The sequence below is a fragment of the Oncorhynchus clarkii genome, chromosome 11, assembly GCF_045791955.1.
Source record: "Oncorhynchus clarkii lewisi isolate Uvic-CL-2024 chromosome 11, UVic_Ocla_1.0, whole genome shotgun sequence".
Classification (NCBI taxonomy): domain Eukaryota; kingdom Metazoa; phylum Chordata; class Actinopteri; order Salmoniformes; family Salmonidae; genus Oncorhynchus; species Oncorhynchus clarkii.
This window is the reverse complement of record NC_092157.1, coordinates 27,382,391-27,399,014: the sequence shown is the minus strand read 5'-3', so window position 1 is coordinate 27,399,014 and position 16,624 is coordinate 27,382,391. Positions and strand designations below refer to the sequence as shown.

The 16,624-nt window shown below is 40.8% G+C and overlaps 1 protein-coding gene across 1 annotated transcript in view; it reads right to left on the bottom strand.

Moving 5' to 3' along the window:
• The window catches only part of LOC139420420 (uncharacterized), a 34,744-nt gene extending 23,309 nt beyond the window's left edge, over positions 1-11,435 (bottom strand). The window contains exons 1-2 of the mRNA XM_071170500.1: positions 11,277-11,435; positions 8,219-8,325 (exon numbers count right to left, since the gene is read on the bottom strand). The gene's annotated coding sequence lies outside the window, so the exon portion shown is untranslated. The remainder of the gene's footprint in view (positions 1-8,218; positions 8,326-11,276) is intronic.
• Positions 11,436-16,624: the final 5,189 nt, after the last annotated feature.

Sequence of the window (16,624 nt, the reverse complement as noted above, 5' to 3'; positions counted from 1 at the left end):
GGTCACCTCCCTGACTGATGGAGGCCACTGTGTTCTTGGGGACCTTCAAGGATGCAGGCATTTTTTGGGACCCTAACCCAAATCTGTGCCTGTCTCGGAGCTCTATGGACAATTCCTTTGACCTCATGGCATGGTTTTTGCTCTGACATGCACTGTCAACTGTGGGACCTTATATAGACATGTGTGTGCCTTTCCAAATCATCTCCAATCAATTTAATGTATGACAGGTGGACTCCAATCAAGTTGTTGTCAAGGCTCAGTAGAAGACCCAGATGCAGACAGTTTCGAAGTAACAAAAGTTTAATACAAAAACAGGAGGCAGGCAAACGACAGGTCAAGGGCAGGCAGAGGTCAGTAATCCAAAGCAGAGTCCGGACGGTACAGAACGGCAGGCAGGCTCAGTGTAGGCAAAAACCGGTCAAAACCGGGAAAAAATGAACTAGAGAAAGACAGGAGCACGGGAAAACCGCTGGTAGGCTTGACGAAACAAAACAAACTGGCAACAGACAAACAGAGAACACAGGTATAAATACACTGGGGATAATGGGGAAGACGGGCAACACCTGAAGGGGGGTGGAGACACAAAGACAGGTGAAACAGATCAGGGTGTGACAGTTGTAGAAATATCAAGGATGATCAATGGAAACAGGATGCAGCTAAGCTGCTAAGCAGGATTCTACAAAGCCATTTTGGGTTTACTACCTTTTTATTTGTGCATTTTTATTGTTCAGAAATGTGGTGGGTACTCTCGTCATTCGCTGGACTTTATCCTGCTAACTGTCCCAAATGTCCGAACTGAATTTGGTAAAAGGGCTTTTATGTACTTTGCGCCGTCGTCTTGGAACACCTTACAAAATACTTTTAAACTGGAAGAACTTGTCCCAATTGGTGTTTTTAAATCACTGATGAAGGATTTTGAGGCTGATTCACTGACCTGTCAATGTTTTTACTTTGCTGTTTTATACTCTTGTGAATTCAATGGTTTTTACTAGATTACATGTAGTTTTTCATGTTGTCTGTCTGTCATTTTTTTGTAATGACTTGGTGCTGCCTTTCTTGGCCAGGGCGCTCTTGAAAAAGAGATTTTAATCTCAATGAGCCCTTCCTGGTTAAATAAAGGTTTAAAAAAATCTAATTTAAAAAAAGCTTAATTTCGTGTCTCATAGCAAAGGGTCGGAATACTTACGTAAATTAGGTGTTTCTGTTTTTTATTTGTAATAAATTTTCAAAAATGTATAAAAACCTGTTTTTGCTTTGTTATCATAGGGTATTTTGTGTAGATTGATAAAATAAAAAAATAATTGTATACATTTTAGAATAAGGCTGTAATGTAACAAAATGTGGAAAAAGGGAAGGGGTCTGAATACTTTCCGAATGCACTGTACAGTACATAAATAAAGGCATTTTTTTTTTTGAAGAAGGCATCTGTCCTGACTGGTAGCTAGTGGCTACAACACCAAGGTTGCTTTCCAAATGGCACCATATTCCCTACATAGTGCACTACTTTTGATGAGAGCCCTATGGGCCCTGGTCAAAAGTAGTCCACTATATAGGGAATAGGGTGCCATTTTGGATGCATACCGAAAGGCTGGAGGAGGAAGACAGTTTCCCAGTTAACAGTTTGGTGTCAATCCTCTTCATGGCCCCGGTAGAGGGGAGAGAGCGACCCTAAACAGAGTGTATACAGTGGCGGAATACCTGACCACTGTGACTGACCTAAAATTAAGGAAAGCTTTGACTATGTACAGACTCATTGAGCATAGCCTTGCTATTGAGAGAGGCCGCCGTAGGCAGACCTGGCTTTCAAGAGAAGACAGGCTATGTACACACTGCCCACAAAATGAGGTGGAAACTGAGTTCCTTCCTAACCTCCTGCCAAATGTATGACCATATTAGAGACACATATTTCCTTCAGATTACACAGACCCACAAAGAATTTAAAAAACAAATCAAATTTAAACTCCCATCTATTGTGTGAAATACCACAGTGTGCCATCACAGCAGAAAGATTTGTGAACTGATGCCACAAGAAAAAGACAACCAGGGAAGAACAAACACCCTTGTAAATACAACCCATATTTGTTTATTTATTTTCCCTTTTGTACTTGAACTATTTGCACATTGTTACAACACTGTACGAAGCCATAATGTGACATTTGAAATGTCTCTTATCCTTTGGAACATTTGTGAGTATAATGTTTACTGTTCATTTTTTTTATTTAACTTATTATCTATTTCACTTGCTTTGGCAATGTAAACATGTTTCCCATGCCAATAAAGCCCTTTGAATTCGAGAGAGAGAAGCATGGGACAGAGACAAGACTAGGGCTTTGACGACACAGATGAAGAGCCCTAATCAGGAAATTGAAGTTGTCTATAGCTACTTTAAGAAAGAAAAAGCTAACAGGCAACAACAGTCAAGTCTAGATCCATGTTATCCAACAGTTTGCCTAACGAGCTTGGACAATTCTATGCAGAAAGGTTAGTGCAATTCTTATAAAGAATGTGTAATGGCCGTTGCCAAAGTGTTTTGCAGTCAAAATATCTACAGGCCGGCTAGCAGACAGACATACGCTCACATTCAAACAATTTTGTGGCGATGACAACATCTGACATTCATCATCATAGCTCTGGGCGCTGCAATAGTTTCTGGAACTGAACCCTGACAAGGAATGAAGGACAAATTGGTGTCGGTTACTTATTCCTACATTATATAGTGATAAACTATGAATGTTTCTTACAGTTTTATCTGTCTGTCTACCTATAAACCTAAGCCTATTTACGCAGCTTATGAGCGCTTTTCCTTAGCGGTGGTGAAAGTAGGAATCAATGTCAAAAAGGTATTCAGGAGACAGTGAGCGTGCCATGATCCCAGTGGAGGCTGGTGGGAGGAGCTATAGGAGGACAGGCTCATTGTACTGGCTGGAATGGAATTCATGGAACAGCATCAAACACATCAAACACATGAAAAACACGTTTGACTCCGTTCCATTGATTCTATTCCAGCCATTACAATGAGCCTGTCCTCCTATAGCTCCTCCCAACAGCCTCCACTGCATGATCCATCCGTAAAACAATCCTAGAAAACTGCAGCACATGGCTAGAAAACAAAAAGGAATCTAGGAATAACCCACAAACTTGTGTCTGGAGACACTATTTGAAATCAATTTTTGATTGAACTTGCCTGTCGCAATGGAACCAATAGAATAGTTACAAAAGTGCAAACACCATCCATCTGGCACTGCATGCAGTGTAAAGTGAAATGTAATAGTATTTGAACCCAGGTCTGCCAGAGACCCAAAGGATAACATCCCATCCAATCCCTGCCTCAAATATTCCTTCAGAGGAGCCACACCTCTGTATTGTTGCAAACCTCATTGGCCAGAGAGACCAGAAGAGGGGAGGGGCCAACTACATTCTGCCAAAACCTTTTTTATTGTTTGGCTCTGTGACATCATCGTCCAGCGTACCCCGCTTGGAATTGGCGCTTCCTGAGGATGTGTGTCGGTGTTTCCAATCAGCTCTCTCAACACGACACTGAGTATCTCTGAGACGCTCTGGCGAAGGCTGAAAATGGGATATGTCCCAAATGGCACCCTTTTCCCTAAAGTGCACAACTTTTGACAAGGGCCCATAGGTCACACATGGCCATATTTCAACGCCACACTGCCAGCCCAGATCCGCTATAACTCACAACCCCAGCCCACCCCTCTCTTTGTCTCACTCTTTCTGACAGTCTCTTTGTATGTACAGTACTAGTCAAAAGCTTGGACACACAAACTCATTCAAGCGTTTTTCTTTATTTTAACTATTTTCTACATTGTAAAATAGTGAAGACATCAAAACTATGAAATAACACATATGGAATCATGTAGTAACCAACAAAGTGTTATATTTTATATTTGAGATTCTTTAAAGTAGCCACCCGTTGCCTTGATGATAGCTTTGCAAACTCTTGGCATTCTCTTAACCTGCTTCGTGAAGTAGTCACCTGGAATGCATTTCAATTAACAGGTGTGCCTTGTTGAAAGTTAATTTGTGGAATTTCTTTCCTTCTTAATGCGTTTCAGCCAAAGAGTTGTGTTGTGACAAGGTAGGGGCGGTATACAGAAGATAGCCCTATTTGGTAAAAGACCAAGTCCATATTATGGCAAGAACAGCTCAAATAAGCAAAGCAAAACGACAGTCCATCATTACATGAAGACATGAAGGCCAGTCAATCTGTGATTTATTTCGAATTCAAGGCACACTTAACCACACACTTAACCAGAATGGCTATCACAGCATTTTGCAGCAATATGCCATCCCATTTTTAAACAGAACAATGACCCAACAGACCTTCAGGCTGTGTAAGGGCTATTTGATCAAGGAGAGTGATGGAGAGCTGTATCAGATGACCTGGCCTCCACAATCAACAACCTCAAACCTATTGAGATGGTTTGGGATGAGTTGGACCCCAGAGTGAAGGAAAAGCAGCCAACAAGTGCTCAGCATATGTGGGAACTCCTTCAAGACTGTTGGAAAAGCATTCCAGGTGAAGCTGGTTGAGAGATAGCTATACACACTCTTGGCAACCGTTAAGACAAAGAGTGGCTACTATGAAGAATCTCAAATATATTTTGATTTGTTCAACACTTTTTGGTTACTACATGATTCCATGTGTTATTTCATAGTTTTGATGTCTTCACAATTATTCTACAACGTAGAAAACAGTTTTTTTTAAATCAAGAAAAACCCTTGAATGAGTAGGTGGGTCCAAACTTTTGACTCTCGCTCTCCTGTTCTGTCCAACCCCACTGAGAGTGAGGGGCCCTGGCTGCAACATGTCAACTGATTGTGTTTCAGTAGTTTTTCAGACTCAGGTCCATCTGGACAGAACACTTCTAAACACCTCGTTTACAGTAGTTTAAGTGACAGAAGTTGAACGTATTTATCAAAGACATGACAATGATTGATCTAAGAATTGAGCAACATTCACAACTATCTGTCCTTTTCCCCTAACCACTGCACCACATTGCTAACAAACCCATGTTGCCACACTCGGTCAACAACATGTTATCTATCTATCTCTATCTATCTATCCACACCCTCTCATCAGTAGGGTAGGGTACAGCACTAGACCTCAACAACAATCTCATTCACATTGAGTGAATTAGCTCATGAGGAATTACTTTAAACACCCACAAACATATTTTGCTCAACTGCTCCCATAGCAACGGTCGTTTTCCTTTTGTGAAATAGCAGATTGCTTATGGACAAATGTATGTAGGCTGTTTGCTCCACATATTCTATGTCCCAAATGGCACTCTACTGACTAGGGCTCATAGTGACATTTGGGATACATCCATTGTTTCCCTCCAAAACTTGACAGTGTGGGAGTTACTGAGGGAGTCATCTGGCTTCAGTATGAAAGGACCTCCGTTGGGTTGGGTTGGGATGGGATGTTACGTTCCCCTACAATGGAGACAGTAACATATTACAGACCACAGACTTGATTCACTTTAGACACACTAGAGTGATCTAATCAAACAGTGTCAAGTGTTTGAAATGCTGTGTGGATTCGTTAATTCAAAGTTATGACTTCAGATGATGAGGAACATTAAAAGAGTATTGCAGTGTGTAAAAAAATCTAGGTCTAAATTAAAAGTTGTGTTGGATATTAGTGTCGCACATGCAATAGGCTTATTTCCCATTATTTCAAAGGCTTATCCTAATTCATCTGAAACATATATAAAATAAATTAATTGACGTCATATAACATGTTTTTCAATGGAATCCAGTCCACACCCTGCTCCAGTTTTAAATGTACAGTATAAAAGACGCCTTGGAACGTCTTGGTAAGCCTGTCTGAAACATTAGCAAGTTAATGCCCGTGCTATACAGTACAGTTCTCTGCAGTTCATAAAAGGAATATCATCGAGTAAGACTAACTCTCCAGCACTATGTCCAAGGATATGTTGTTTTGGTTTTTGACCATAGAAATAGAATTATAGAACGTTTACTTGAATGGAGATGTTCCAATGTTCCTTCTAGAAATTATATTTCTATGTGTTTTTTTTTTTTTTACCCCGTCCACTGTTCAGCTTGTCTTCTCATGGTCATTAGTTCTCATCAAGGTTCTTGGGGCTACCTTGAGATGACCGAGGCATGGTTTATCAGACCGAACCACTGTGATCAAAGGATTAACACACCGCAGTACACTAGCACGATGCTAATCAGGTATGGACAGACTTGGCAGGCAGCTGAACACTTCGATGGAGGGGGAAGAAATGTGAAAGAATCAAAAGCTATGGGACAAAAAGTCCAGAACTCCAAATTAGATGACAGATTTTTACAGATTTTGCCTTATCAGAGAGTATCAGCTGCTATTTTATGAACTAGTCGATAACGTCCTTAAAAAACCAGTACAGGTCAACAGAGCTAAACGTTGATAAGAATTGTACAGTGCATAAAAAGTTTGGAATAAGATATGGTGCATGCATGGCTAACATTATTCAATGTCTGTAAAGAATGGGTCTGTTTTATCGTCTAGTACCAGGAAGTCTCTCTGGCTAACTGACTTAGAGTGTGAGCTAAGTGATAGAAGCTGAATTGGTACAGTATGAGTCACTTAGCCAGGATACATCCATGCAACGCCTCTAGAGTGCTGTGGCTGTGTTGACCAGCCCTTTCCTTTCCCCTCCTGTAGTACAGCCGGAATTAACGAGCCACTTCCCTCTTTACACCCTCCCGCCAGGGGCATCCAACTGGCTTTACGTTCTTACACCGACCCTGCCAGAGGAGGGTATGTGTCAAAACACGCACACAAGCACGCTCTCTCACGCACGGGTGCACACACACTCTTTCTCTCTCTATGACTGACACACACACACTCACCACCGTCCCCCCGTCCCCCTCCCCTCCCCGCCCACACACACACACACACACACACACCGTAAAATCAAACCCCAGAGCTGAAACTTGTCAAGGAGTTTCAACCTCTCTGTTCACATGTCCAGTGTCGGTTCTCCTTTGGAAACTACAGTAGTGGACCAAAACAATGTGTCAATCTAAGAATGCCAGAGTCATAACCTTGAAATAACATTACAACAAATGCTACAGAGGCTGTCGCAGCTAACATAACCTCTCACACAGTGCCCGTCGGTTGAGGATCTGTCCTCTGCCTAGACAATACAAAGTCCTTTGTAGTCTACTGCTTCATCTTAAAATGTTGTAAAACCAGGGGCTCTAAAGCGTTGCGGCCTACTGGTTCTTCTAAATGAATAAACAGCTAAATACTGAACAAACTAATATTGTCTAATAGAAATCCACAGGACTAGACTACAATACTGTTCTCATGCAGCTTCTTAGCCCTGCAAGGCCACACCTACAATGCGTCCCAAATGGCACCCTATTCCCTATATAGTGCACTACTTTTGATCAGGGCACATAGGCCTCTGGTCAAAAGTAATGCACTATGAAGGTAATTGGGTGCCATTTGGGACTCACACCTAGGCTTAAATAAATCCAATAAGAGTGAGTTCAGACAGAGGAATTACGCTTCTGGCTGAGTTCCGTTAACTACACGAATCAACCTAAAACATAGGCCTAGAAAGACTGACTATGGTCATCTTATAACAAGATATAGGCTTGCATCCTAAACGGCAACCTATTCCCATAGGACTCTGGTCAAAAGTTGTGCACTATATAGGGAATAGGGCGCCATTTGGGATGAAACTCGTAAAAATGCAATGTTGCGTGAGAGCACTGCAAAACACAGTAATGTCTGCATCATAATGACCTTTGTTTGGATTCCTGAACTTCCAGTTGAACTGGCCAACTGAACCACAGGTCTCTGGTCTCTAGTCTAGACATCTGCCCTCTAGAGGACCCTGAGTGAAAGGTCAAGAAAAAGACAGCTGGCTTTCAACACCCCTCTGACTTCAGAAGCAAACCAGTCTAATATGTTAATACCATTCCGGCTGAATGTCTTTCATTTCATAGAGTGTAGGTCTATGTCTGTGTTTAGTATTTTTCATGAGACAGTGTAGACATATAGGCCTACACTGTTTTAACGTAGATTTTCTGTCTGGTAACTCCAGTCTAAAACCATATTGAAAGGCCTAGCTAGCACTCAGTGAGAGATTCTGATTATTAATACACTATCAGATTGCTAAACTATTTACAGAGGCATGTGTTACTGTTAGCCGTCATTATTAGTGTTTTCCAGGAAGGATACCTTCTCTCCACGTAATCCAAGATAAGTGACGCCTGGCAAAACTTGCTTCCTCTTTTCCTTCCTTTCGACGCCACTCCTCTCCCTAAAGGTTATGTTGAGTTCTCCTCCTAGGTGACACAAAACAGACCCAGTAAGTGGGAATAAGTGTGTGTGGGGGGGGGGGGTTAAGTTTTCATACAGCACCAATTAACAGAATGAGCCATGGGCTAGGCTAACTGAAATGTCAGAATAAAGTGAAACTAGACCTAGCATGTTGAATTCTTTGTGCAATACTCATCATGACCCTCTCAAGACGCATTGCCTATCACCGTCTTGCTATGTTTTTGTTTATTAACGAGAGGATGACAAATACAAACTGACCTTTTGGTGTTCCTACATGCAGATTAACTAACAAGCAGTGTCCGACTACAATGGATGTAATAAATGGAGAAACCTATACTAGCCTAGTTAGTTGACCTTGACCATTCATCACACCAGTTGTTGACCTCTTCCTCATGCCTTATCACCATAGTCATACACTGTTAAAAAAATATATTTAAAAAACTGTTTCAACTAATTATTATTAAGTATATGGTTCCACGGCGGTTATTTTTTTGTTTTGTTAACTCAACTTTCTGGTCCATGTGTTACCTGAACCTTCAAAAAAAAAGTTGGCCCAAACTCCAACTTGAAAAAAGGTTGGCAAAAATGATGTCAACTTAAAATGATGTGTTTGCTCAACTTGTCTGATATGTCTCATATGTTCATTCACATTATAATTACCCCCCCCCCCCCCCCAAAAAAAAAGTATGTGGAACTATTTACACACACATAGTGCTTTTAACATACAACGTTTTCAACTTAAATATTTGACACACATTGACATGTTCATTTATACAGAAATTATATTTCAACATGTCCTCACATGGGATTTGAACTAACAACCTCTTGGTTCATGGCATTCTAAGCTTCCTGCTATACCACCATGTCTGTGCCAATTATTAGTTAACCTGACTATTCTCTAATCATTGGTTTAATTGACTTATTTCAGCAATTTTTCTCTATAGTTGTCTAATGTTGGTGGGGCATGTTTTAATGTTACTCCCTAATCACTATGATAAATACAATACATTGAGTGTGCTTTTAACAGAGCTGAGTGCAAAGTGTAGCAATACAGGTGAAATCATTCACTGACACAGACATGGTGGCATAGCAGGAAGATTGGAATTCCACGAACCAGGGTCGGCTCCAGGCATAAGCGACATAAGGAACTCAATCGGGGTCTCAACTTACTTTTGAGAATTAGAATAGTAGAATAGACAAGGTGCAAGTTAGAAATGTGGTTGTACATCAGCAGGTTCTCTTGTTTTGTCAGCCACTGAACTTGTAGTAATCATGGCCGAATACCGACTGGGCATTCAGGGCCATTGCATCATGGCGAAATGTGTATAACTGCAGGAAATTTGATTTAAAACGGCCAAAAAATTCTCAACCTCATGGCAAAATGTGTAGAATTGCAGGAAATTAGCTTTAAACCTACAAGAATGTATCTTGGTCCCATGGCAAAATGTGTAGAATCGAATGAAATTTGCCTTAAAATTGCAAAATGTTCTATGCCCCATGGCAAAATGTGTATAATTTAAAACGCACATTTTTCTCTCTGCCGTCAAGAGGGGGGCCACCATTTTTTGGGGCCTGCTTGGTTGGGGGGCCGCTTAGGGCCCTTAGCGGTTGTGAGTTTAAATCCCAGGTGAAGACATGTACAGTATATTAACTACTGTATAAATGAACATGCACAATGTAATTATGTATGTCAATGTGTGCCAAATATGTATGTTGAAAATAATGCCCAAATAATAATTTCTAGTTGAATGAACATATGAGACCATATGAGACCAATTTTCTCAAGTTTGAGCTAAATTTGGGCCGTTTTTTTTTTGTTCAGGTAAAACATCAACCGAAAAGCTGAGTAAACAAAAAAAAGAATGTGAAACCAGTTACTTAATAATAATGAGTTGAAACAATTTCCCGCCGATTTCACACCAGTACGCTCAGACTGTCTGTCTCCTGTGTCAACACAATGAGTCACATTTCACACACACACAACTGGTAACCTACACTTCTGAGTAGTATGTCTCTATCTAGTCTAATAATAATGTTTAAAAAAAAATCTAAATGGTTGTATTAATCCATCAGAATAACATTATAATAGAAGTACTTGAAGTTATCCAAGTTCGACCAAATGGGGAAAACGTTGGAAGATTGAAGATTTGACCTCAGACATGTGATTGAGAAGATGCTGCAGGTGCGACATTGGGACACATCACAGCCAGCCGCATAAACTTGACAGACCAAACCATGCCATTGCTGGGTCATTGACATTCCCACTGCGATGTGTTGTTGATGGTTACAAATATTTGAAATATAACTGCGCTATGTAGCAAGATTGAAGGCGTTCAAAACTGTAGTTCTAGTCTGTACCGTTACCAAATTGAACATTTGCTTGATAACTGTGATATGCCAATGCAATTTGCAATTTGGATACTGATTGCCACTACGTTTGTCTAACCTTCAGCAAGCTATTGACAGCTGGGCTGGCTACATTGTAAACACGCGAAATGTTGAATAACAACTAGGTTGCTAGCTAGCTAGGTCTGAAGTGCAGTTGCATGTAACCTTCAGCGAGTCCAGCTAGCACTCTATATTGAAGTAAATAAATATGTAAACAACGGAACGTTCGTCCATTCCCCTAACTTATGTTCTTGACATACCATTTTTAACCACATACGGTGAGCTATCTATGGTGAAAAATGCAAGCAATTGCAGCAGATATGAAGATCACCCAGCCAGGCTTTAAGTTGAGGCACCGTTTGCAGATGCGCCTCTCTCTCTCTCACTGCCTCTGCTCTGTTTACTTCATACCAGCAGCATTCTTCAACCTCTGCCGAATATGCCTCCAGCGGACACAGCCTTCACTCGATATCCTATTAGATCCGTCGTTTTCTTGCATTAGTCTACATTTCACACATAGGCTACCGCTATCATCACCTTGAAATTACGCACTGCATAGACACTTTACCTGGGAGATGCGTCGGTCGCGTTATCGTCTGGTAGGCTATAGTTCCCTGCGTTCAGTATCTGCGGCCGAGAGAGCTCTGTGCTGTACTGTGCTGGGCATTTGCTTAGCATGCCTATTCGGGGCGGCAACTGGAGGGACGCAGGAGCAGCAGCTCTCCTCAACGCGCCCTGGTTAGCGACAGAATGAATACAGTATGCTTTTTTTCAGCAGTGGCGCTGCTGGAGGATTTTGTACTGAATGGATGGCCCTGAATTTATAGACCTACTGTGCCCCTCATATTTTCCTTTTCCAATTAGTTTGCTACAAAGTGAGATTATGATAGTAGCCTAAACAGTACATTTTTAGTTTAGCCCTTATTTAACCAGGTAAGTCAATATCTAAATCCTTCTGCCATGGAGTTAGGTAACAAAAAGTAGGCTAATGAAACCTTTCAATTAACGCACGCACGCACACACATTTCTGACAAAATACAGTAGGACTACACCCGCAACCCCGCATCGATGCACACTAAACACACATACGAGAATGTTTTCCTTGCTGAATGTTCACAGGTGGAGAGAGTTGTTCTCTTTTTTGCACCACTTAAAAGAACAGAGAAACCAAATAACCTCCATAATATTGACACAGATGTTGCATATAACTAAATCCCTGAAAACTGGGGGGGCTGGTATTTTCTGGCTGCCTCAACCTGTGTATTCCCACAACGGAAATCATTCCAGTAATATAACGTCCGTGATTCACCCATTCTACCGTTTCAAATAGGTCTATTTCATAATTGATTTGTAATGGCCACTCTACCTGCTGACCCAACAATATGCTCATGTTTACAGAGGTTGTATACAAAATGGCACTTTATGGGCCCTGGTCAAAAGTAGTTCACTATAGGTAGTAGGGTGCCATTTGGGAAAGAACCAGAGAGTCCGAATTAACTTCAAATGACCTACTTGATGCTTATCTGCTCCCTTTAAAGCTAGTCATTGTTTCAGTCTGTGCCCAATGGCCCATAGTCATCTCCTGCAGGCCATTATATGTAAGAACAACATTAACGGAAAGTCATAGTGGGTGTGCGTGTGTCTGTGTGTGTGTGTGATGAGGGACCATCCAGTCTCAATGGTCTCTACTGTAGTACCATTCAACATTTTGGACACACCTATTCATTCCAGGGTTGTACTTTATTTGTACTATTATTCTGCATTGTAGAATAATAGTGAAGACATCAAAACTATGAAATAACACATATGGAATCATGTAGTAACCAAAAAAGTTTTAAACAAATCAAAATATATTTGATATATTCTTTAAAGTAGCCACCCGTTGCCTTGATGACAGCTTTGCACACTCTTGGCATTCTCTTAACCAGCTTCATGAGGTAGTCACCTGGAATGCATTTCAATAAACAGGTGTGCCTTGTTAAAAGTTAATTTGTGTAATTTCTTTCCTTCTAAATGCGTGTGAGCCAATCAGTTGTGTTGTGACAAGGTAGGGGTGGTATGCAGAAGATAGCCCCATTTGGTAAAAGACCAAGTCCATATTATGGAAAGAACAGCTCAAATAAGTAAAGAAAAACGATCATTGCTTTTAGACATGAAGGTCAGTCCGGAACGTTTCTTCAAGTGCAGTCACAAAAACCATCAAGCGCTATGATGAAACTGGCTCTCATGAGGACCGTCACAGGAAAGGAAGAGCCAGAGTTACCTCGGCTGCGGAGGATAAGTTCATTAGAGTTACCAGCCTCAGAAATTGCAGCCCCAAATAAATGCTTCACAGAGTTCAAATAACAGACACATATCAACATCAACTGTTCAGAAGAGACTGCGTGAATCAGGCCTTCATGGTCAAATTGCTGCAAAGAAACCACACTAAAGGACACCAATAATAAGAAGAGACTTGCTTGGGCCAAGAAACACGAACAATGGACATTAGACCGGTGGAAATCTGTCCTTTGGTCTGATGAGTCCAAACTTGGTTCCAAACGGAGTGTCTTTGAGAGACGCGTAGTGGGTGAATGGATTATCTCTGCAAGTGTGGTTCCCACTGTGAAACATGGAGGAGGAGGTGTGATTGTGTGGGGGTGATTTGCTGGTGACACTGTCGGTTATTTATTTAGGATTCAAGGCACACTTAACCAGCATGGCTACCACAGCATTCTGCAGCGATACGCCATCCCATCTGGTTTGCGCTTAGTGGGACAACATGATTCCAAATGTGTTATTTCATAGTTTTGATGTCTTCACTATTATTCTACAATGTAGAAAAGAGTAAAAAAGAAGGAAAAAACCTTGAATGAGTAAGTGTGTTCCAACTTTTGACTGGTACTGTATGTGTGTTCAATAAAGCCCTTATAACAATTACTGTAGGTCTATACCACAGCTGTATAGATAAAGCCACTGCTGTACAGATGATCAAACATTTTGAGTAACATGTAGAGACGATGGACTTCGTAGAGACCTGGCTCTAAATTGGAGGAGAGAAGTTGGAGATGGTATCCTGAACAGAGGAGAAGAGATGTAGGATATGTAATCTCGTCCACCAGCTGGCTCTAGCAATTGAGCTTGGGGACGAGGTGATAGGATATAGGATTATCAAGTCATAATGTCTTCTTTATTATCAGTTCCAGTACATGCTGTTGCTTATATAATACAAAACAATGTACAGTGTATCAATTATAAGATTGATAAAACCATGTCACCACATTATCAGTGAACGTCATTGGTTTGCTTTGAACCAATCTGTTACTCTTTGTTTAGTGTTCAGCATGCTATGTTTTTTTATCTCTTTCCATCTGCACTCAACTTTCTATCTGCACTCTGTTTCATGTTGTTATAACCTGTTCCTCCAGTGACGTGTGGTGAGGTTGGTGACTGGGTAAGCACGAGCTATTATCAAATCCAGATTTACTCACAAATAAACCGTGATGAAGCCCACGTTCACCATACAACAGATATCTCCAACAACCAGTGACATACAGTGCCTTCAGAAAGTATTCACACCCCTCGACTTTTTCCACATGTTGTTGTGTAGAGACTTTGTGTCACTGGCCTAGACACAATACCCCATAATGTCAAAGTGGAATGGTGTTTTCAGAAATTAAAACCAGAAGTTTAATGAGAAGAAAGGCCGATAAACAAAAACAGGAGAAGTGTACTGAACATGAACAAAACCAATACAGCCTGATGACTAAGGCTACTGAGAGCTAAATAGAGAGTAATCAAGTTGATGATGAGATCCAGGTGTGCGTAACGATGGGGAGCAGGTGGGCGTAATGATGATGTCAGGACCGGTGGTTAGTAGATGGGTGAGTACCAGAGCAGGGGAGCGGGAGTAGGCGTGAGGAGGGGTAAAAACATGCTTAATCATATAATAAGTTGCAATAATAGTGTTTAACGTGATTTTTTGTGTGACTACCTCATCTCTGTACCGCACACATACAATTATCTGTAAGGTCCGTTTTCAGGATAAAAACTAAACGGAATAGAGCTAACCACGGGCATAATCCTAGCGGAAAATCTGGTTTAGTCTGCTTTCCAAGTGACACTGGGAGACAAATTCACCTTTCAGCAGGACAATAACCGAAAACACAAGGCTACATATACACTGGAGTTGCTTACCAAGACAACATTGAATGTTCCTGAGTGGCCTAGTTACAGTTTTGACTTAAATTGGCTTGAAAATATATGGCAAGACTTGAAAATGGCTGTCTAGCAATGATTAACAACCAACTTGACAGAGCTGGAATAATTTTTAAAAGAATAATGGGCAAATATTATACAATCCAGGTGTGCAAAGCTCTTAGAGACTTACCCAGAAAGACTCTCAGCTATAATCACTACCAAAGGTGATTCTAACCAGGTAGAACCCATTTGAGTTCCGTGTAGAACCCTTTACACAGAGGGTTCTACATGGATCCTGAAATAGTTCTATATGGAACCAAAAAGGGTGCTATGGGGACAGCCGAAGAACCCTTTTGGAACTCTTTTTTTCTAAGAGTGTTTAGTGAATAGGGTGCCATTTGAGACACAACTCTGATATTTCTCATCTTAGTGGGCTGACTGCTGACCTGACCTGGAGAAAGGTAGGTAGGCGGTGTGACTGCAGGTTTCTGATACACATCCTGGTAGTAGGCATTCAGCTCACATCCAATCTGCCTGAATTATATTTGTGAAGTAAATAGAAAATTGCTGGTATGAATGATCATCTCTTTGGAGATTATTCTCTTTGGTTCCTTTGTCCTCTGACATAAAACAGTTACATTTGAACTGGGTTTTTCAACCAAAGTTTCATCAAAGTTTACAACTAATGACTATAGAAATGTGTCCCAAATGGCATTCTATTCCCTATATAGTGCTCACATTTCACCAGGGCCCTACGGTCAAAAGTAGTGCACGAAATAGGGAATAAGGTGCCATTTGAGTAATATTTAGGGTTTGTCTTCATTTAAGGCTGGGCCTGTGCCAAACACACCAGAACAGGAAAAGAGGCTTGCTGCTGTATGAGTTATACTATCAGGTAATGGACTATTGGAGGCCAACAGGGTATAGTACTGTTAGCTAGTGTGGCCACTGTACAACACAAAGCTTAGTATAGGATAAAGTGGATATTATATTTGACCTGGCGTAGCTCAGTGCCACCTCGCATGCATGTTTATTCTCTCCCTTTGATCTGCCTCGATCAGTTCTGGGCCCATGTTGATCTAGAATCAGGTCCCCCCATCCATAATCTTATTAATTATGATCTTGAAGACAAAACTGATCCTAGATCAGCAATCTAAGAACACCACCCCTGGCTATTGGTCATCAGAAATTGTAAAAAAATTCTTAATTAGCCTAAGCCTTCTGTTTTGATACTCAAAAACATGAAGAATAAAACATGCAACCCAACGTCAACATTCTAGTATTCGGTTGAAATACAGTGCATTCGGAAAGTATTCAGACCCCTTGATTTTTTCCCACATTTTGTTACGTTGCAGCCTTATTTTCAAATGGATTAAATAAAACATTATCCTCATCAATCTACACACAATAGTCCATAATGACAAGGCAAAACAGGTTTAGACATTTTTGTAAATGTTTACATACACCTTAAAAAGTTTACATACACCTCAGCCAAATACATTTAAACTCTGTTTTTCACAATTCCTGACAATTAATCCTAGTAAAAATTCCCTGTCTTAGCTCAGTTAGGACCACCACTTTATTTTAAGAATGTGAAATGTCAGAATAATAGTAGAGAGAATGATTTATTTCAGCTTTTTTTTCTTTCATCACATTCCCAGTGGATCAGAAGTTTACATACACTCAATTAGTATTTGGCAGCATTACTTTTCAATTGTTTACTTGGGTCAAACCTTT